The following is a 23,925-nucleotide window of genomic DNA, read 5'->3' as shown; positions in this document are numbered from 1 at the left end:
AAAAAAGCAGCTTAAATTCTGTTTAAAGGAAATTTGTCCCCTGAAAATCCTGCGATACAGTTAGCAACGCATAACCATGGATATTGCTTTGTCAGCTTCATGAGTTTTACTGATTTTATGAGAAATTTCCTTTTGATTAGATTTTTCATGTTTAAAAGTCCCAGACAGAAAACGAGGCATCAATCATTTCGTATCTAAATTATGTTAATATATAAGCACTTTTGTTAACCTTCCCTCCCAAATCAACAGGCCTATTTACCTTTCCAAAGGTGTGAATATGGAGCTTATTTAATTTGACCTTTCAGCAAGAAAGTGAAGCCAAAGTTAACATTGCTAGAATTTAGACGATGGTCTTAGAATAATCAATGAAATGACATAAAAACAATCTGTTATAACTGAGGTCCTGATTTCAAGGGGATGCTGTGGTGTGTGAGTTTTCCCCTAATGTTGTAGCCATGAAGAGAGAGCAAATTTAACATTTCTGTTTACTCCTTTATAACCATCACTTTTGCCTTTATGATGTTGCTGTTGTCACTATATTTGTCCTCACATTCATTTGCATTTGAAATTTTATATGAAAGAAAGAAAGAAAAAAAAGCAATAATACTGAAACAATAAATTTAAAACTTACAAACTGCAGGGATCCAGCTTTCTCATACTTATTGCCCAAAACAAATTAGATGTTTTGAGGCCAACTGCTCCTTATTAGGCTGCACAATAAATAGGGAAAACTGGTTTCCAGCAGTTCGTTTTATTTTCTTCTTTTTTCTTCTTTATAAAACTGGATTTTAATACAAGGATGTTATACATTATGCATTGACCCAAACCTGGAGGTCTGTGGGCTTGTTTGAAAGGATTGCAAGGAGAAAGCCTCTTTTACTTTGTGAAATGAACATGGAAGCTTCTGGAAGACTTCTGGAACAAGGTCCTTTGGACAGATGAGACCAAAGTGCAGATGTCTGGCCAAAGTGCACAGCAGCAATTTTGGTGAAAACCACCCACAGCACATTGGCAAAAACCAATTGTTAAGCACGGTGGTGGAGGGATGGTGATCTGTGTACAGGAACTGGACACCTTGCAGTCGCTGAGTTGATCACGAACTCCTCTGCTATACCAAAGTATTCTACAGGGAGTGCAGAATTATTAGGCAAATGAGTATTTTGTCCACATCATCCTCTTCATGCATGTTGTCTTACTCCAAGCTGTATAGGCTCGAAAGCCTACTACCAATTAAGCATATTAGGTGATGTGCAACTGTGTAATGAGAAGGGGTGTGGTCTAATGACATCAACACCCTATATCAGGTGTGCATAATTATTAGGCAACGTCCTTTCCTTTGGCAAAATGGGTCAAAAGAAGGACTTGACAGGCTCAGAAAAGTCAAAAATAGTGAGATATCTTGCAGAGGGATGCAGCAGTCTCAAAATTGCAAAGCTTCTGAAGCGTGATCATCGAACAATCAAGCGTTTCATTCAAAATAGTCAACAGGGTCGCAAGAAGCGTGTGGAAAAACCAAGGTGCAAAATAACTGCCCATGAACTGAGAAAAGTCAAGCGTGCAGCTGCCAAGATGCCACTTGCCACCACTTTGGCCATATTTCAGAGCTGCAACATCACTGGAGTGCCCAAAAGCACAAGGTGTGCAATACTCAGAGACATGGCCAAGGTAAGAAAGGCTGAAAGACGACCACCACTGAACAAGACACACAAGCTGAAACGTCAAGACTGGGCCAAGAAATATCTCAAGACTGGTTATTCTAAGGTTTTATGGACTGATGAAATGAGAGTGAGTCTTGATGGGCCAGATGGATGGGCCCGTGGCTGGATTGGTAAAGGGCAGAGAGCTCCAGTCCGACTCAGACGCCAGCAAGGTGGAGGTGGAGTACTGGTTTGGGCTGGTATCATCAAAGATGAGCTTGTGGGGCCTTTTCGGGTTGAGGATGGAGTCAAGCTCAACTCCCAGTCCTACTGCCAGTTTCTGGAAGACACCTTCTTCAAGCAGTGGTACAGGAAGAAGTCTGCATCCTTCAAGAAAAACATGATTTTCATGCAGGACAATGCTCCATCACACGCGTCCAAGTACTCCATAGCGTGGCTGGCAAGAAAGGGTATAAAAGAGGAAAAACTAATGACATGGCCTCCTTGTTCACCTGATCTGAACCCCATTGAGAACCTGTGGTCCATCATCAAATGTGAGATTTACAAGGAGGGAAAACAGTACACCTCTCTGAACAGTGTCTGGGAGGCTGTGGTTGCTGCTGCACGCAATGTTGATGGTGAACAGATCAAAACACTGACAGAATCCATGGATGGCAGGCTTTTGAGTGTCCTTGCAAAGAAAGGTGGCTATATTGGTCGTTGATTTGTTTTTGTTTTGTTTTTGAATGTCAGAAACGTATATTTGTGAATGTGGAGATGTTATATTGGTTTCACTGGTAAAAATAAATAATTGAAATGGGTATATATTTGTTTTTTGTTAAGTTGCCTAATAATTATGCACAGTAATAGTCACCTGCACACACAGATATCCCCCTAAAATAGCTAAAACTAAAAACAAACTAAAAACTACTTCCAAAAACATTCAGCTTTGATATTAATGAGTTTTTTGGGTTCATTGAGAACATGGTTGTTGTTCAATAATAAAATTATTCCTCAAAAATACAACTTGCCTAATAATTCTGCACTCCGTGTAGAGTCAAATGTAAATGGTAAATGGCCTGTATTTATATAGCGCTTTACTAGTCCCTAAGGACCCCAAAGCGCTTTACATATCCAGTCATCCACCCATTCACACACACATTCACACACTGAATGTGAGGCCGTTTGTCTAATAACTAAAGCTTGACTGAAACTGGGGCATGCAACAGCACAATGATCGAAGCTGTTCCAATGCACCCCTCTAAGCCAGACCTCAGCCTGACTGAAAAGCTGTGGAGGACTTTATAAGAACTGTTTATAAACTAATCCCTGGATCTCTCAATGAACTCCAAGTAATGCTCTAAAGAAGAGTGGGGCAAATTTCCACCGCAATGATGCGAGAGACTGGAAAAGTCATACAGTCATACAGAAAACGAGTACGTTTTGTGCCGATCGTGGCTCAAGAGTTGGCGGTTCGTCTTGTAATTGGAAGGTTGCCGGTTTGATCCCCGGTTCTGACAGTCTTGGTCGTTATGTCCTTGGGCAAGACAATTCACCTGTTGCCTACTGGTGGTGGTCAGAGGGCCCGGTGACGCCAGTGTCTGGCAGCCTCGCCTCTGTCAGTGAGCCCCAGGGCAGCTGTGGCTACAATGTAGCTTGCCATCACCAGTGTGTGTGAATGAGTGGATGACTGAATGTAGTGTAAAGCGCTTTAGGGTCCATACAGACTAAGTAAAGCGCTATACAAATACATGCCATTTACGTCAAGTTATTGCTGCAGAAGGCAGTATTACGATCTACTGAATTATGGCGTGCACTCAATTTCATGCAAACTGCTTCTACATTTTCGCTTAGCTTTTCATTAAACAAATAATGAACGTGCAAAATACCATGTGTTGTTGTTCTTTTGAGGTTGTATATGGTACCTTGGTGTATAAAACATTAGAAATAATAGACGGTGTAACGAGAAACTTAAACTAGTTATGAAAAGACAGGAAAAGCTAACTAAAACTGTACATGTAAAAAATAAAGCAAAATAAAGCATTGATACCTCTGTTTTGAGCGAGAACTGCACTATTTTTAACGGCATTTCCCTTTAAGAGTTCAGTTTCTCTGCTTCTTTGTATACCAACACCAAGACTCCGCCTCTTTATGCAAATGAGCCGTGACGTCGACGGAAGCTAGCGCTACGTCTCCTCTTCCGACAGATGCTGCTTTAAAAGCGTATTTAAAGCCCTGGCTGTAGTTGCGGGAGCAGTAGACAACCTATGCAACAAAAGCTGCTGCAGAGCCGAGAACTGTCCGACCACATAGCGGACGAAAACACGGAGCCAACGGCTGACACACGGCGAGGTGAGCGCGATGCCCGGGGGAAGCAGCAGAGACGAGTCGGGACGGATTTTTAACATTTTATAGCCGCTGCTGGTCGGCTCCGCCAGGCGGAATGCAAAGCATCTCAGGTTGCTGCTGCAGAGACAGGAGCAGGAGGAGGAGGAGGAGGAGGCATTTACTGTAGTTTTCTGCAGGCCTGTTTCAAAAACAGGAGAGAGGCTAGAGGGGGGTTGCAATCTGCAGGGTACAGGTCAGGATAAAAATTAGGCTTCTCTTATTATAAAGTGTAAAACAAAATGGTGCAAGTGGGTGGTGTTTAAATTTAAAGTAAATGAAGCAGAAGAGGCTCAGCGGTGGTTGTTTACAGTTTACATGTTGAGAATACTGGCATTAGAATAATTTTCATTTCCTCCATCACTGCTGTGTGTGTGTGTGTGTGTGTGTGTGTGTGTGTGTGTGTGTGTGTGTGTGTGTGTGTGTGTGTGTGTGTGAGAGAGAGAGAGTGTGAGTGTGTGAGTGTAAAATTTACCAGGAAGGAGTAGTTTATTGTAGTGTATAACACACTGGTGACTGAAACCAAGCATCTACCGGTATATTTGGTTTACAGAGAGAGAAATCTGCGAGGTAGTGGTCGTGGGTTCGAGTCCAGCGGCCGGCCGTAGTGTGGATGATCACCCCAGAGGCATTAATCTTAGTTAAGTTAATTGGCGATTCTAAATTGGCCGTGAATGTGAATCTGCTATAGATCGGTGACCTGTCCGGGGTGTAACCCCCACCCCCCGTGACAGCTGGGATAGAATTCAGCCCATCCGTGACCCTGAGCTGTTGTGTTTCGCTCTTGCCGGGGAAAAATTAGTGTAATGGATGAGAAGTGTCCTGCACTGTAACCACTGATTCATCGTCACTGGTTGTAGGTGTGTTTGTTGAACACATCAGCTGTGGTTTCCTACCTGACTGCATAGGGTTCAAGTGTTAAAGTATCTCTTTCTCATTTTTGTGTTTACTGGCAGTTTATGTGGATGTGTCTTGGTCTTAGATCCTTAGAGAGCACAACAAATGGATTAATGCAGAAATAATGGCCTTGATAAAAGCATTACTTGTAATGTTAGTTATACCGTAATAATCCATGAGTTAAGTGTCATTGACCTGAGATGACTGTAATCTGTATTAATTTGTTTCTTTTTCAATGTTGCATGCTTAGGTACGACTGCAGGGCTTAAGATTGCAGCTTGGACCAAACTACAACGTCTCAACGACATTTATGAAGCTTTCAAGGCCTTTTGGTGAGTCTTGCGTACACATGCACACGAAAAGCATTTTAAAGATCATCTCGTGTGTTTCACTTTGGTGTTTGGTCCACGCAAAAATATAAAAGACTTGAAGAAAGAGTCGTAAATGGCCAACAGATGTTGTTTTAAGTTTAATATGTTTCTGTTGTGCCGAATCGGAGGTTCACTCCGAGTGACGTGATCTTGGTTTTGGTTTGGCTTGACCTGACAGTGCACACACAGACGCACGCTCATGTGATGTTTGTTACTTCCTCAAAAAAACTATGTCAGGCTCCTGGTTTCGATGTGGTTTAGGTTTCAGTTTGTGTGCTAAAGACTAGATTGTTTAGCTGAAGTGAAAGCTACCGACTTCCTCTTGAAGAAATGTTTGCTGACTATCAACTGCTGCTGTGTCAGGTTATTACCCCTCACAAATGTAGCCAGACCCAAGTGGTCATGTGCAGATAGTCACATGAACACACTCCCCAAATGCACATAAAGATACATTTTCTCAGATCTTAAGCAAACACTGTCAACACCTCCCTCTGTACCTTCACATAGGAAGATATAGTAACTACCTTCATGCAGATGTTTGATATTTGCATGTAGAGTTGGTGGGTATTTCCATAAACAAAACATCCATGATAGTTCTGTCTTCCTGGGACTGCTGTTTATGTGGACCTCTAGTAATTTCTGATAACTGCAGAGACTGTCCTTGACCAGACCTGCTCAGACCTTCCCCTGCTGAGGTACCACCTCCTCTGGCCCTGGGGGAGGATGGTAAGGCATGCTTGAACCATGTCAGTCGATTCCTTTGTGACGAGGCGGAACCCCTACCAAATGACTAAGCTCTGTCTGGGTGAGGCCCCAGACAACTCTTATATTTTTATTGTTGACTACAGGTGAGGACAGGAATGTAGATCGACCAGTAGGCTTTCCCGTTCAGCTACTTCTTCCGCATTACTGTAGATGTTGCACCGATCTGCTTGGCCCACCGCTCGTGAACAGAACACTGTCTGCACATGCTAATAGGACTATAGTTTTAGTATGCTACTATTAGTTAACACTAGTGTCTGCAATAAATAGATGGCATTCATGTTTGGAATGGTTTATTTCGGTGTTTTAAGCTGGCTCAGATACTACCCTTTCCAAAAAAACAAACAAAAAAAGCCCCGACATACCTGTGTGTGTTGTTTTTCAAACCGATGTCCCGAGGCTGATGTCGAAAGGTTAAACGCACCCTCACTGTGACTCCAGATCTGTTGTTTTACTAGTTTTCATAGCACGAGTTCTGATGTGAGCAGAAAACAAGAAGCTCTCCTCCTTCAGAGAGATCGTAGCTCAACCTGAACTCTCAGTTTCCCATAAAACCAACATATCAAAACAAAATCTTTAAGGCAAACAAACAGAGCTACAACGGAATTAAGGGCTGAAAGAATTTGGAAGGGTTAAATCTGCATAGCATTAAATAGAAATAGGATGACATTTAGGTAAGTATGTTTTTTATGAGGTTGAACTTCAGAATGGATACCCGTGTTTTCTGTATGTGCGAAATATCTTGCTGCACAGATGGAAACAGATTGAATGGCTCAGGGAGAAGACAAGGAACAGCCTACAACCCTTCTTTAAAAGCAAAGGAGTGTGTTCCAAAGGTGTTTGATTACTGAGTACAGACAGGGGTTTACGGTGCTGTCATGCATCATTTTAAAGCAATGAAATTATTTCTGCAACAGTCGTGTCAGTGACCTAGTGGTTTAAAAATAAGTATAAATGAACTGCAGCTCTTCTTTTTGCTCCAAAACCACCAGATGATTTAGCTTGAAGTAATACTGGCTGCCTGAATCTCACTCATCCTCCTTGCATTTCACTCACACTCACACACAAACAGCAGATCTGGCTCACTATCCCGAGTCCTGATCCTGTGTGTAGATAACCCATTTCCTACTGGTGAGAGGTTTTCATACACAAACATGAGAGGGGAGCGGGGGAAAGAAAGGAGTGAGCTAATATGTTTTTCCACTTACGATCACAGGGCAAATGCGTGTGTTTATGTGTATTTGTTCATCATCTCGCTTGCATCCGAGCCATCAACAGCCTCGCTCCCCTCTCGTCTATAACAAGTCTTTCTAAGATGCTGTGCATGTATAAATGCCACTGCATTGTTTAGAGTCACTTTATCCTCAGTGAACTATGTTTTCTTCAGAGTTCAGGTGGGCCCCTGTAATGAAGAAGATATAATGGTTTGATTTGCTGGTGACCTCACAGATGTGTGTTGAGGGGAATCTGCAGCCCGGCACGTTTTTGTGTGTGGAGAGTATCTGTAATGCATGGCTGGTTGATTTTCTAAACTTGGAGGACTGTTATCAAAGTCAATACTGTATTTAGCCCCGGTTTTGAGTTGGAGGACACACCCCTAACCCATAGGTAACCCATAGAGTTACCTATGGGTAACTCTATAGGTAACTCCTTTGACTACGATGACCTGGATGACTGAGAACCTTCACAGACACATAGGGTTAGGGTTAGGTTTAGGTACACTCTGTACCTGTGTGTGTGGGAAGATATTGCCAGTAGTACAAAACGTCTTCTAAGGACTTGGTGTCCTCTGCACTTCCACTTTGCTTGCTCCTCCTCTACTCTGTCTTGTATGCATTTTTTTCTTTTTTCAGACTCGTTTCTTTTCTCTTCACTCTGTCATTTGCGTCTTCAGTCTTTGTTTGTATTTATTTTGACACGTCTTAAACTCGAGCAGACGTTCCAGTTATACAACCTGCTTGTGGCGCTTTGAGCTCATTAAGTAGAGTCATGGGAAAGTTAGGTGTGAGGTGATGCTTTACAAGTTTCCTTGTTGTTCATACAAAAGCAGACGAGGTTAAAGCCTCGGCAAGTTTAAGGTCAAGGTGTTTTGGCCGTCATCGTGGTCATCAAAAAAAGCATCCGGGATTAGAGTTGAAATGTCTTCATAAACTTAAAGAAGTCCTTTCGGCTTCTTTTTCAGGAACTCAAGAGCACCACGATCTGGATGACTGTGAACCTACGCATACGTCTAACTACAACTCTCATTCATGCAATCACACGAGCACCTTTTTCTGTCCCTAAGAGCTTTACCTAACATTCACACACACTGCATGAGTGCAAACTAGGGGAGGCAGGGAGTAGACCTCTGACCTTCTGATCAACTTGCTACCTCCGGAGTCACAACCACTTATAAGGTGGTCCATACAAGATGTTCATATGATCATGTGACCACAAAGCAGGAGAGGCCAGTCGAAAACCTGGCAGACACCAAATGTGGTTTAAAAGCATCCAGATCTGCAAAACCAGCACCACATGAACCAAATCCTGGAGATTTGGATTATCTTGGCTGGATTCTTATTCAGATTATTTTAAGCCTTTAAGTGATGAAGCTGGTGAAATTTAGTAGCCAATTTTTAGGTTTAACTGCAGAAAGTACAGAAAGTTATGGGAAAGATCAGATTTTCGTTTTCCTCTGGGGCAGGCCAAAGTCTGAACATACTTGGCTTCAGCACATTGAGAGCTTTTCGGGCTCAGCTGCCCAGGGTTAACTTTAACACCGCGTCAGTGCGCTCTGCTCTTCAATGAAAAATCTGCACTCAAGGCGTATTTAAAGTTTCCCTGTCCAAAGTCTTTCTGAAGTCATTTGTCTCTTATCTTTGTGTCGTTTTTTTCTAATCTCCGTCCTCATCTTTACTGACTCATCCTGAGTAGAAAATGTCTGAGAGCTAAAAGAGGCTCAACTTTCCAATTAAATTAGCAAAAAGCTGAGTGGATGCCAGGAATGACTGGCAGCACATCGGACTTCTTTTGGGTTGTAAATCTTGGCTGCCTTTAGAGCTTCGTGGATGAAGCACACACCTCATCCTCACTAGCATTTGCAGTTAACTCTTGGAGTATGTTTTATCAAACAGGATAATTGCCATCTGGGACTAAGAGAAGGCAGCACAACAGTTACACTCTCAATCCCTTAGCTTTTTTTTTTTTTTTTTTTTTTAACTTTTCCTCTTGAAGGAAACAGCCTCAGGTTCAGTCAGTAACATCTGCTAAACTCTAAAGACCAAAAAGAATAAAATGAGCCATTCCTGAAGACGTACAACTGCAACTCTACCAAATTTATTGCAACAGAATTGAAACGCACAAACTCTACATCTGCATTTGAGTCACAGTAGCAGCAGGTGTCCTCTTCTTCTCTTCTCCCTCCCCTCTTTTGTAGCTTATAAAATCTCTTAGATGTGTCACTTGATGTAAGACGAATACAATAAAATAAAATAAAATCCTAATTACAGAGAAAATAACCAGGTAGGAATAAGTGATATATCTGCCACTGTATCTCAGATTCTTTAATATCTTGTTCAAAATTCAAAATCTACAGATGTTCATATTTAAGAAGGACCCAGTGAATAGCTTTCACTTTTCAAAGGTGCTCATAGGGTCACTGAATATTCATACAGACCGGTCGGGTATCCTGGGTCGGTGAGGAGAGAGGATAACTGGCTGCGTGCCAGTAATGTCATTAACGCTGTTAGTAATACTGCACTCAAACTAATGGTTGCACGCAAACACTTGGGCACTTTTGAGCTAATTTTCCTGCAACACAAGAAGAAGTGTTCAATCTGGGGTCCTTTTAAACCTTTTTATACCTGAGAGATTACACAAAGTGTCACGGGTTTAACTAAAGGTGCGGTGCTCTGATCACACATCATCCCTCGTAGTTTTTTAGCACACGTGGATGAAACGGTCCAGATGGTTGAATCAAGTCTGCGTGCTTGCACTTCGTCATTTGATATCCGTGTCTGTAAAGATGTTTGTGAAAATGTTCTAATTTGAAAGTTATTTGCCTTTTTTTGACTGTGAGTCACTAAGTTTGATCAGAGCATTATGTTGTCAGTGCTGCAGATGAAAAGAATAATAATACTGGAACTAAGTAAGGAGTTAATATAGCAGATCTTTGCATCCTTTCTCATTTGCTGCTAATGATCTCAGGTTTGGATGCTGTTGCTGTTAGACGCATTAGATCCCAAATCATTTGTAATTCACCACAGATTGGTTGCAGCATGATGTAGTTTGTTGTTGTCATGAGCGCGAGGCTGTCAGTGTAGGATGGCAGGTGGTTAGTCCTTTTGAATACAGTTTGCATAATGAAACAATTTAAATCTGCCATTTGAAACACACTCACTCAATCACTTCTTTATTTACTTGTTTTTTACATCAGTGTGCCTAAATAAAAAAGGAGGCAAAAAGTTAGACGATCCATTGCACATCCAGACTCATTTTAAAACAGAAAATTGTCAGTACTTGTATGTCTTATGTACTCTACAGTAAATTAGAATTGGGTTGGGTTCACTTTTATGGTTTGACTGACTAGCAAAAACCTGCCCTGCCGGTGGTTTTTGCCAGGGCCTTTTTTACTTTGCTCATGTATTAATACACAGACATGTCTGTTCATTTGTCTTGTTATTCTGCTTATCTTCATTATATCACCGTATATATAGTCGGTTGTCAAAAATGTCTGTTCATAAACAACGACGTTGCTGTTTGTTTTGAGCTCAGCTGCTACACAGAAGCTATATAGATGCTGATAATCCTGGTACCCTAGGCAGTTTATGTAGTAAGTTTAATCAGGATTGATTGATGTGTCTAGGAGGAAATACACATACATACATTACTACAGTCATTACGTTATACGTTCATATCCTTGGGCAACAGACGCGCTAGTGTTAGCTCCAGGTCCTTCTGCGACTTTGGCTTTCAGGCTATCAAATATAGTAAACTCGCCTGATTTTAGACATATTGTGTATTTAACCAGATATGTTTGTGTTGCCATGGCGCGCTTTGATTCGTGCTACAAATGTTTGAGAGAGTGTTAGCTGCATCAAGTTTGAAAAAAGGGTAATCACACCTGAGACAGCTTTTGGTTTGCTGCCACATCGCAGGAGTCTCGCTCTCTTTCTTAAAGTTTCACACGGATCACATGAAAGCATGACCGTAATATAATTGTTAAATTGTGAATCATCTCCACGGCAGTCCTATAAAAACATTTGAAGGTACTTGCATGCTTGGGATTAGTTTACAAATATTGACTGCGTCACGGCGATAAAAGTCGTACAGAATCTTTTATTCTTGTCGTTTCCCTTTCATTCGTTATTTGTACTGCACCTCTCTTTGTTTGATGGCGTAAACTCCCAGCACTGGTAACTATTGTATGCTTTCTAAAGTAAACACAACACAGTTTTTTGCTGGTGTCACATTTCATTGCCGAATGTTAAGGCTAGCAGGTTTAGTGAGACGGAACAACAACAACAACAAATGAGCAGAGAAGCAAAGCAAGAAAACAAAACCTACCTTGACTTACTTCCATTGACCTATATTTGCTTTGTTTATTTGTTTTTCCCCCCAGAAATAAGACAGCAGTACCACACTGGATAAATCCTCACTAACAAGTTTTTACAACGTTACTGCTCTAGTAGCATGTTTCATTAGGTTTAATTACATTTATACTTTTGCATAATCGCAGTCAACTTGTCTGTTAACAACTACTGTAAAGTTGTGTGTTCCAGCAGTTGAGCGTTGTTCATATTCATTTGCCTTTATCAGCTTTAAGCATGTGTGTGTGTTTGTGTGTGTGTGTGTGTGATATTCCATCAGAAGTGTAGGCGGCGTCAGAACTTGTCGTCTGGAGGTTTAGTGCAGTCCTGAACTGGTCAGGGCAGGCACTTGTCATTCTTATGACTTGCTGTCATACGTGCTGATGTGAAACAATAATGTTGGTTACAAGACAAAAACAAACACACCAGTGTTTAACTGCTTTCAGCAGCCTCATGTGGTGAGCTTAGGGGTGGTGTGTGCGTTCTTACCGAGGTTTGCACTCACTCAGAGGCAGCTTTAGGGTTATGTTTTTATTCAAATGTCAGTGAGAGGCAAAAGTGTACTGAGACAGGCAGTGCTTGGCCACACTGGAGGCTGGAAAGAAGAAACGCACTAACGAGAGATAGAGAAAGTAGATTGATATCACCTCCTCTGTTTTTTGTTTTTTTTTTTGGTGGGGGGTTTTTCTGCCTTGTCTAGCTTGCAGCTCCCTTGTGGTTAGAAACCTCAGTGGGGGTGTTTGTGGGAAGATGCACACTCCAAAACACATACATGCACACGGTCTCTTTAAAAGTGGGCAGCCCCTTTGGGCCATGCATGTGGGGGTTACAGTAATACAATGTTGGATAGTGGGGGGGTACTGTAGTGTGCAGGGCTTGAGGTGGTTGAGCTACAGTGGTGTGTGTGTGTGTGTGTGTGGGTATGTATCGGGTCTGGGTGACACACGAGTACTCTGACTCTGGGGCAGAAGTAGGTCAGATCTGCTGTCAGCAGCTTGTCAAAACCTCACCGTAACCAGCTTCACCTATTCAGATGTGCAGGGCCGCTTTAACATCAGAGGCCTTTGATGGTCATTTGTTGGCCTGTTAATTTCTGGGTCAGCAGATTATCCTAATAATGATTAGAAATTAACCACACTGTAGACACAACGCTGACATCCAGTGTCTAGACAGGCTCAGATCACCAGGCCTTGCAGATTAAAACAACAGTGTGCAGGCACGTGCGTGGCCTCGGTGTTCAGCCTGTTTAACCATATAATAATAATTTATTACAAATGTGAAATAGAGTGGTGTTCTTAAAAAGCTGAAGAGAGGCTGTGTAACATTTTAGCACAAGTCTAGCTTGCTGTCTTTACTTTAGCCTCAAACCTGGAAAACTTAAGGCCAGCGATGTCGTTTATTTTGATTTTTGAAGTGTAAGGTAAGCTTGCTAGCTGTGTTGTGTTTGAATTGGCTGCAGTTCGTATGGTGGGCCAGACAGAGTGCTAACTAGCCAGCCTGTTAGCTAAGAGGGCTAAAAATAAACATTAAGATGACCAGGCTATTACAGGCTGCTAAGCAAGCTGACACAACATACAGTCAAGGTCTCATCTCTCCTTTCCTCTCCTGTTTTATTTGCTAACGCTAACATTGCCTGTATTTCTTCTTTAATTCTAAAGAGATGATCACGATCCTTTCTCCAAAGTTCAATCTAAAATAAGTGTGAGCTTAAATAATGAACCGTATGTGAAATATTCCAGTCCTGTGACACAATCCTAGCTTTGACACAGACCCTAATTAGAAATGAATACAAATCAATGTGTAATTTCTTATATAAATATGCACTTGTTTGTCGCTCAGATATTTGCTCAGAGATACTGGCAGCTCAGCGACACAGGCACGACGTCCTTGTCGTCACCAGATGACGCACCAGTCGTGCTAATTCATACAGATGCCACACTCAACATGTATGGATGCTTCTTCAGGATCCAATAAATTTACTACTACTCATAATATTTAGCATGCAGTGTTGATGCTGTGACTGGGTGTAAAAACAGGGCCACTGTTGAGTCAAGGCAGCACCACCAGAGGAGACCTTGCATGTGTCGTGACGTGAGCAGACTGGTTTGCTCGTCAAACGGACAAGAACACAACAGCCACTGATGAAAGAACTTGTTGATGTCTGTTCAGCTAAGCCATCGTTATCAGTGTACCTCTCTGTACGTCTGTTTTCTCTGTTTGTTGTGGCTAATCTCTTGGAATAATGGGAATAATGAGATTACTGCTAAATTGTTAGCTGTGTTGTAGCCACAACATGCAGTAGTGTGCAAAAGCCTTGAAGTACTCACAAATGAGCCTTGAGCTCATTCCTATGTATTTTGATAGGAAAATTAGAAATGGTGCAGCAGTTTATTGAAACCATGAACTCTACGTCTAACCCAAGGACCTAGCTGAAAATGGATGGAAGAGCAGTCAGTGTCCTAGCAAAAACATCAAAAGAGCCTCAGAGAGCCTGAACAGCTATTGACTACTATTGACTAAGACAACTTGAAAGACTTTAAAGACTAAATGGCGAGACAGTCTGGCTCCTTGGAAACAAAATATAAAGAAATGATTGAAAATTTTCAACCCATAAAACCAGATATAACCAGTGTAACTCTTTTATAATTAATTGAATTGGGCAAATTTAATTTTTATTTAGATGTCACTGCGAGCTGTGTGGTTGTTGTGCCGCAGGTTTGTTGACACGTCTGTAGTTCTGCTCTCTGACTGAAAACAAGGAGGCTCAGATTAATCGTCTCTCAGACTCAGCTGCTCCTAATTATGCTCTCAAGTGAATTTTGGTTAATGTTAGTATATTAGTTTTGCCAGAGTTATGTAAATAGATCTAATATATCATTTCCCACACCAAATGAACACACCTCCTGCCTTATGCAAGTGGGTGGAATAATTTTATTCTAGTTGTTTGAGCTACTCAGATGCATAATATGCGCAGACATCATATAATAACACACAAAAGGAAATGATGTTTTAGGCAAGAATGCAATGTGTGGTGTCTCGTTTTCAAATTCCCTGATTTAGTCCATTTTGTTTTGTGGTGGGGAGACTTTTCTGACGTCACTAGTCAGCCTGTCAGTGACTAGAAGGTTAACCTTGGCTGAACTCGCAGTAAAACAATTTTTGTGGTGTCTCGTCATTTCATGGCGATGGTTAAAGCAAGCAGAGACATTTGGCGTCTATTTTGAGAGAAGGCAGCTGGGAGTTTCAGGTGAGGCTGGGACTGGGGATTAATTTAGAGCTGCTTGGACACCACAGGGATAAAACCAAGTCGGTGGGAGGCTCTTCTAAGTGTTTTAATATGCGTGTGTGTTAGAGTGCATGTAAGTGAACAGCACTTATATTATGTCATATTCATGCCACCCGGTATAGTGATCTAAGCGCTGTGTAATGAGTAGGAGATGTGTCATTGAGGCTACAGCACGTTGATACACATGTGCCCCCCTGTACTCCCTGCACTGCAGCACTGCTGCACCATAACACTAACAGCCAGCTTCCGTCTACCTCCCAACCACGCTCTGTTTCTCTTGCTCTCTTACCCCTGCCATCTGCTCCCCAAAAACTGGCCAGTGGTTGTTTTTCATGGGAAAATCATCTACAGAAAAAGGCTGTTCAAGTCTTTTTGCACATGCAAAGGTTTGCGCAGCATCCTGCGTGTTTACATGCCGCTTTTAGGGTGTAGATAACTGAAATGTAGACAACAACAGAAGATAACTCTTCTGAAACAGAACACTAAACATCTGCCAGCGACATATTTGTATTTCATTTTTAAAGCCACATACTGTGCCAACCAACAAAGGTTTTTTTCTTCTGAGACTTTCTTCAGTGTTGGAAACATTTGACTTGAGCCAACTCTCTTACCCAGTTAAAGGCCCTGAGAATTTCCTAGTTTACATAGCAGTCATAATAAGCATAGCATAATAAGTATGTGCGGTATTAGGAATATCGAAGATATTTAGTACAGAAAAAAATTAAAAGGCTAATGTATAAATATACTAAAATATCCATGACTCCTGCTGCTGATACACATGTCTCGGCTTTGGATATCAGCCAATAACTGAGTACACAACCAGTATCAGTATTTAATAAGCGATAAACTGTCATCCTCAGTGTGAGTAAGAGACTGTGAATCAGTTGTTTTTTTTTTTAAACTCAGTCACAGTAGAGTACAAATAGGAAAACAACCTCCCTGCAATTTGTGAAAAATCTGTCATTTACTGACCGCTTTCATGTATCTGCGGTGACAAACTGGTATCCCAGAGATTGAGAGTGCAACACCCTCAACCTCTGTGTGACTGTTTCCTATCACAAGGCAAGTGCACAGGTCACCTGGTTGGAGGAAACCTGTCTCCAAACAGTTGCAGTCCAGTCACTCTTTGTCATTTTGGCGAAGGTTTGCAAATAATTGCGGTCACATTTATAAATATAGACAGCTTGATTGCATTTTGTTGGCAATCTGAGTCAGTCTGTGAGCTCAACCTTCTCTTTATAATAGAGACCGCAAGTCAACTGGTTTCCCAATAGCTTTATTCAGGTTATATTCCTATATAAAAGGAAGGTTGCTGAGTATCTCTGTCATTTTGCAGTCGAATCTTTGTCCTGCATAAACTGTATAACATTTGTGGAGGAATTTCTTTCAAATTATGTGGAATCCCAAACAGGTTTGCAGTTTTATGCAGATTTATTACAGTTAATTGCAGTATAATACAAAAAATTGCAAGTTCGCCGGATTCAGTTGCAGACTGATAGCAGTATGACTGCAAGTGGTTGACGACATGGTCCCCGCCTTCAAAAGCAAGAAGATTAAAGGGTCATGGCACATGATTGCAACAATAATTTTGATTCTCTTGCGTGACTTTAGCGTTAAGCAGTATTTAAAATTAGCTTAAAATTGACCCAGTTGACTACATCTTGCTAGATTGCTCTAAGAAGAAGTGCAATAAAAGCTTCCAAGTGTTAACTGTAACAAAACAAAACAAAGAAAGAGTGAAGTTGCCAGCCGTCCACTCGTCCACAGTGTGTTTGCTATAAATCACAACTGAATCTCAGACCAGTGCCAACAAACAGAACTTGTCAACACGGCTAGCTGACTAGCTACAGTTAAAATTTCTGGACTCAAAAGCATTCACACCACATGGACACAAGTTGACCGTGACTCAGAGGGAGACTTTATTCCGAATGTAGTCAAGGTGTAAGGGCTGTAGATGTAATGGGTTTTTTTTTTTGGAGATTAAACAGGCAGGCTGTGATGAAGAGAGGTGAAGCGTGGCTGGCACAGTGTGCAGGCAGACTGATGGCAGAGACCGGGTGAGCTGGCTGGGCAGACAGCTAGAGTGGGCAGGCAGGGAGAAAGGAGCTGCTGCCGGTGAGCTTGAGGAGCTGAAGCTTGAGAGCAGGCGGAGAGGTGGGGGTGAAATCTAAGCACAATGAAATGAAATGAGTTTAACTCACTCACAAACACAATAAACGTGATAATGGTGTCTCTCCTGTGATGTCTGTCAGATAGCGACTGGAGAGTCGAGTAGATGTATGGCTGGTGATGAGCTGATGAGCCACCGGTTTTAGATGCTGATCGAATTGACTGCAGGAAATGTGAATGGTGCTACAACTACAAGTGACACACAGAGAGGCAATAGGACAGGAAAACAAGAGACACAGAAGAAAGGAGACAGGAAGGAGTACAACAAGGGTCATGACACTGACAGCAGTCTGTGAAATTAGATTACACAATTCCCTGCCCTTTTTATCTTTCTTTGGATCACAAATCCTTAATCATAATAATGCACAATATTAGGCTACTGATCTTGGAGTAATAAAATGCCTGCCTCTTTATTTTTATTTACTCAATGCACAAAAGCATCTGCAGCCCCTGCAGAATGTGAATTTGATCCTGGCGTCCTTGTAATCTATATGTACCTCTATATAGGTCAGCGTGGCATTGTTTACAGAGTGCACACGTGCTTCACTGCTCTGCAGCAACACAACTTATGTTTACATATGTGAAACAGTGATGATTTGAGAAAAGAACACACATAATTAATAATAATTAATTCAATTGGTCTGTCAGAAAAATGATGAAAAATATATATCATAACATCCCGAAATCCAACGCCTATCCCTCACATAATGCGTCTGATTAACAGTAAAACCTTTCTAATATTTAAAGTTTTATATAAAAAAGGATAACTTTTCATATAAAACAGGTTATCAATTATTTTGACTGTCCAAGAATACCTTGAAAATGTTTCCTGATCTCACACCTGTGGTTACGTCTTGGTTACGAGTCAAGATTGTTGTTTGCACTCAACTTTCAAAGGCGTTGGTGGATGTGAGGGACAAACAGACTGAGCGGCAGGTGCAATATGTTGCACTGTAATCAAACAAATCAAACACTGTTCTCATTTTACTACAGCAGTCTGAAATTAAAGTAAATGAAGCGTGGATTATATGTTTCATGCTTTATCATATCTTATTCTGTCAGCATCCATGGTGGCAACCAACACTGTCGTAGACAAACAGTGAGATTGTAAAGAGGTTCGTTGTGCTAACACACATATGTGATGATGTGGACTGTGGATCATAGCAGGACCGCTGCCTTTGAGCAGAGTAGCCTCCACCATTAACTAAAGGTTAGCTTGCTGTTGAGGCTACGCCTGGCTCGTGTCCCAGCTTCTGTAAAGTTAAATATCTACTGTACATTATACAGCTTCAGGTAGCCCACCATCGCCAGAGTACAATCATCCTTAAATTTGTGATTTGGAAATACAATAAGACCGACTAGATTAAAATAAATATTTGTTGCTGTCTCAAAAGTTGAACATATTTTACAGTATTTGGAATCTAGTTGTTTTCAGTTCTTGCAGAGTGCTAAGTAGTTGTTTTTTACTGTGCCAGCTCCTCATTAAAAAAATTTCTAGGCTGGTTTCGCTTTCCATGAGAACAATGTTTAAAACTGGTTCTAAACCTAACACTGAGCTGTGGAAGAAATTAAGTACTGCGCCTTTGAAACAAAATGAAGCCAACAATCACATATACGTAAGCTCAATTTTCTCTTTACAGCAGTTAAAACAACGAAAAAAAGAAACATGAAATATTTTCGGTGAGTTAGTCACGTTAAGTTCAAATCGGGATTTGTTTGTTTGGGGTTGTGTGCTATGGGAAGCCGCTGGCTCCAACTGTTGTTGTTGCCGCTTGCTTTCCAGCTCCACCCCTGCGCCCAAATTAGATGTTCTCGGCTTTGCATAACTGATAAGACTTGCATGGTTTTCATGTCTGCAAAGTCAACTTGCTTTGCAGAAGCGAGTCATGAGTCAGCACTGAAAAAGAAAGAGGATCAGGGGAACGGAGAAGGTGGATGAAGTGAGAAAGACAGCGCTCGCTCTGATTTCACGTTTGTGTCACAGGTAATCTGGTCTATGGAGCAAGAATAAACACTCACTAAAATAGACTCGGGTTATGCGTGTTTAGTGTGTGCACTGAAGAGTCAGAAATCCTGTGTGTCTGTGTGTGTGTGTGTGTGTGTGTGTGTTGCTCTGTGAGACATGGGACATGGCAGACTCTTAATTTGTCTGACCTTGAACTTCACAGGCATCTCCTTTGCTTCCCTCCTGCTCTTATTTTCCTCTCATCTTCTTCAGTAGGATTTTTAAAGGTTCATTGCAAGCATTTGTCTTAGTTGTGTTTCAGTCTGTGAGTGAGTCTTTCCTTGCATTTCACTCGGTTGCTCCCTGGAAAGCTGAGTTTCAGTTCTATATAAGCTGGTGCCGCATGTGTGTGGACTGATGATTAGAAACCATGCATTGCTGTCTGTGTGTGTGTGTTTGAGGACTACAAATGCAGGATGAATAGTGCTGCCTGAGCAGGAGATTGCAAGCTACTGTCCTTAAAGGCACCCATCCTCATATTTACAACCTACACAAAATTAATTTAGGCCTAAAAAGGATCTGAAGAAGAGACTTGGACCATGGTGTTGGTGATGGTTTGCTATTAAGACTCGGGATTTCACTGTCAGAAGAGATGGATTAAAAGCTTCTTGTGTTTACCAAATTATTCAAATTGATTCAGCTCCTGTTTCATGGCAGTTTTCACCCTGACAACTCACGCTGTTTAGCATTTCTTTGGTTAATGCGGCCGTTTGTGCTCAGCAGGTGTCCTCTCCCAGTCACTTGAGTTATTTTTGAGTATCACAAAAATGAAGCACGTCCAACCTTCAGTTAGTTTTATGCATTTCTTTATAGGTTTACTTCCAGGCAGAGAAATGTCATTATATAAATGTCATTATAATACTGAAATCAAATTGCAGAGTTGTAAAGCTTGAAATTGGCAGCGAGCATTAGGTACTATTTATTCAATCATTGTGTGGTAATGTATGACTGTATGCATCAGCGCTGCCGTCATTTTTCACTAAAGCTATTCACTAAAATCTTGACTGTTACAGAAACTCCAGCTGTATACTTTCGGACAAAACATTTGCTAATCGAAGCTGCGTGACCTTAAATTTAAGGCTGTGCTATATAATACCAGTGCAATTTTTTTAACTTGACTTAGAGGTGTCACATGCCCATACCAGTCATATAGTCTCCACGCCTAGAGTGCACAACGAGACAAGCCCAGACATGTCTGAGGGCAAGAGCTGCACATCAGAGAGCTGCTTCAATGACCCTTCAACAAAGCTTAATACATTGTTCCAGCAAAAGGTGGGAACAACAAACGTCACCACCCAAGCTAAAAACACAAAGCTCTTGCAGCGGGTCATTTAGACAAAAGTAAACTAACGACTCAACCGACCATTGCTAGAGAACTTGCTAGTTGCACTCACTTACTGTGCAAGTTTAGTTACTTTAGTTATTAATAAACTGAAGCAGTTATGTCACATTTTTGCCTAAAAATCACTGGAAACTACAATCTAGGCTACTTTTGTACTTACATTTGACTTATTGTGTGTCACTGCTATAATCCTGCTGCTGATACCTTTAGTGTCAGTACTGTCAGTGACTGTAGCTCATTTGAAAAGAATACCCTTCATTTTCTTCACTCGTAAAGGCTGCTGCAATCACCAAGAAAACATTATTAATTGAAATATAGTTTTTAACCACTACTTTCCACCCCTTTTAAATTATTTCTTTTATTTTGAGACCCTGATGGTGTCAAAACTGATTATTAATATATTAAACGATTAGCAGAAAAATTGCTTTAGGAAATTCTCAATAGTTTATTATTAAGCAGTAAATTAAGAGCTGAATTTAGTGGTTGGCTGTAGCCCCTGAAGGCCTGTCATAGATGAAGAAACCAATTGACATCCTCACGATAAGTATTTAATCGTGTTGGTACTGTATCGGTTGTGTTTTTCTTCTTCATGTAGTTTTAAACTTCACATTGATGTGCGTACCATTTGGGGGGAAAAAAACTCATTGCTTCCCATGACCAGAATTGCAGCGTCTCCACCCTGTTGGGAACCATAAATTATGTCCACCATCACACATGAAGTATTTGGAGATATGTGGCCAACCAGATTGGAACATTTTGTTGGTGTTGGTGTTGTTGGCATGTTTCAACATGGAGACTTTCAGCACATCGCGTTCCCTCTGTCTTGACCGTGGAGATTCTGATGTTCTTTCTGTTGTTGTGCTCAAATCCAAACATAATTCACAAGAACATTTGGGGCATATTTGTATTTTAAATGTACGCCCGGAAAGAAGAGGGGCCGTTATGTAATCTGCTGCAGTGTGTGAGGTCAGGTGATGAGGGTCCTGTCTGTTTGTGCGCGATAAAATATTCAGGACCATCTCGGGGACATCATGAATCTTAATGAGGACATGTGAGTACACTAGGAGTGGAGGAAAGAAAGAAACTCTGTTGATCTGTCTCTTCTCCCCTCCATCGCTGGTTCCTCCCACCATCCACCTGTCAAAAACCCTCCTTCCTTCCACCCTTCCTCCCGTCACCGCTCTCCTTCCCTCACTCTAATTTTATTTACTTTCTCAATCTCTCGCTAAGAGGCTCGATAAGAGTCTTAGCACTGTTATTTTGCATGTGTGCTGTTCACGTGGCAAGCATTAGTGTGTGTTGGGTGTGATGAATCGTGCGGTCTCCATGGGTTTTAATCCAGTGGGCCACTGCGCACAAAAACACACACTTTGGAATTCGGCTCTGTGGGAAATTGTATTGAACTTCCATGCAGACTGTGTTTCTCTGTCTCTCCGTGAAGCGCGCTATTAGCTGAAGGCCTTCCCTTCTTGTACTCCTCTTTCTCCTTCTCCTTTTTAAAGATAGTTTTTTTTCATCTGCATGTCTGTCGTTTCTTCTCGCCACACACACAAGCCCTCTGTTTGAGACAGTAGCTCAACTTGAAAACATTTTAGCTCATAAAACACATGGCATTCTTTCATCCTTCCCGTCCAGTTTCAAAGACTGTCCGAGTGTCTGCGCGGATGAATCATGTGCTCAAACCAATTACACCGTTTAAAAATGAACTCTTTTCATACGAGAGAACACATACGTATGTGTCTGCCTGAATTGTGGTAGAAGCATGCTGATACTTAAAAAAACCCAAAAAACTCACACTTACAAATTCAAACACGTGTGACTTGGTTAGCCAAGTTACAGAAACAGACCTTTTCTCTATGCTGTGACCTTGTATATAACTTTGGTTTTATGTGTCCAGATTTGAATTATTGGTGAGTTATTGGAAGATTATTTTGTTGGTATTTTCACAACTTTTAATTGTAAAAAGCAGCAGAAACACTGGTTTATTTTGAGATGCTTATCCACAGGCTTTATAATGAAGACTTTTGAATAGGAACTTGTTTTCGAAAAGATTTTGATTTCCCATTTTTCTTTTGTTTTTAAAATCTTTCGTCATTACTTTTTTTTTTTTTGTGCCAGTATTTCGCTACGTATACTCGCTGGCCAGATTGTTATTTACACCTTGGTAGTATCTTCAGAGCTACTTTAATTCTTTGTGGCACAGAATCAACAAGTTGGTGGAAACATTCCTCAGAGATTTTGGTCCATATTGACTTGATAGCATCACACAGTTGCTGCAGATTTATCGGCTGCACATCCATGATGTGAATCTTCTGTTCTGCCACATCCCAGAAGGTGCTTTATTGACCTTCTGGTCACTCCAGAGGTTATTTGAGTATTTTGGTGACAGGAGTTGTTCTTAGCTGACAGGAGTTGCACCTTGTTTGATCTTCTACTCTTCTTCATACCTTGTGCAAGTGTTTTTGGGTTTTTTTTAGTTATTGCCTTCCTGTCAGCTCAAAGCAATCTGACTTCTGGCTTCAACAAAGCATTTTCACCCAAACAACTGCTGCTCACTGGATATTTCCTCTCTTTCTCTGTAAACCCTAGAGGTAGTTGTGTGGGAAACTCCCATCAGATCAGCAGTTTGTGAAAAACTCAGACCAGCCTGTCTGGCACCAACAACCATGCCCCTTTTTTAGAGTCACTTAAATCACCTTTCTTCCCCATTCTGATGCTCATTTTGAACTTTAGCACACCATTTTGATCATGTTTATATGCCTAAATGCACCTCGTTGCTGCCCTGGGATTGGCTGATTAGATATTTGCATTAACAAGCAGTTGAACAGGTGTATCTAATGAAATGGACCATAAGTGTAGATTGCATATGCATCGGTGCCAAATTTTATGAGAAGCCTGTTTGCACTGTGTTTTATAGTTGCTGATAAATCATGTAAGAGAAAAAAGAAACGGCTGTAGTTTCTTTTATACAAGCTCAGTTGTTGTTTTTGCAGCTGATCGTTATCACCTTCAAGAATAAAACCACTCCCTCATCTAATCTCAGCTGATGCATGAAAAATCACATCACTCGCACCTTCCCACACCTACCGAGCTCATTAGGAGATAACAGTAGGACATGTTTAAGATTTAAGCAGCTGTAGCTCACTGCTGTTTTTCTCTCCTCTTGCCATTTTTCTTCCAGATTGATCAGCCATTCGATGGGGATTTTCAGAGGAGCTCCGCCTACCGTCGCCGCATTCCCTCCTCCTCCTCCGACCCCCTCCCCCCGCGACCTTTTGATCGCCCCCACCCACTCCGTCATCCAGCCCTCCATCCAGCCCTCCATACAGAAAATGACTCTGGAACTCACTGAATGGTCTTCTATATGGATTTTTACTGCTTGTAATAGACAGTAAGAAAAAAGAGGCGCAAACCTCGATGACAAAAAAGCCATAAACACCCACAACACACACATACACACACACACACCCACACACACACACACACACACACACACACACACAC

General features: G+C 41.4%; 1 long non-coding RNA gene across 1 annotated transcript; it reads left to right on the top strand.

The window, feature by feature from the left end:
- Window positions 1–3,818: 3,818 nt before the first annotated feature.
- On the top strand, window positions 3,819–23,909 carry LOC113014191 (uncharacterized). The gene is made up of 3 exons (XR_003270936.1): window positions 3,819–3,989; window positions 5,170–5,251; window positions 23,603–23,909. It is a non-coding gene; the product is annotated as an uncharacterized LOC113014191 (long non-coding RNA).
- Window positions 23,910–23,925: the final 16 nt, after the last annotated feature.

Source organism: Astatotilapia calliptera, chromosome 22, assembly GCF_900246225.1.
Source record: "Astatotilapia calliptera chromosome 22, fAstCal1.2, whole genome shotgun sequence".
NCBI classification, from domain to species: Eukaryota; Metazoa; Chordata; class Actinopteri; order Cichliformes; family Cichlidae; genus Astatotilapia; species Astatotilapia calliptera.
Note: the sequence above shows the minus strand (reverse complement) of the source record. Positions and strands in the feature narration are given on the sequence as shown.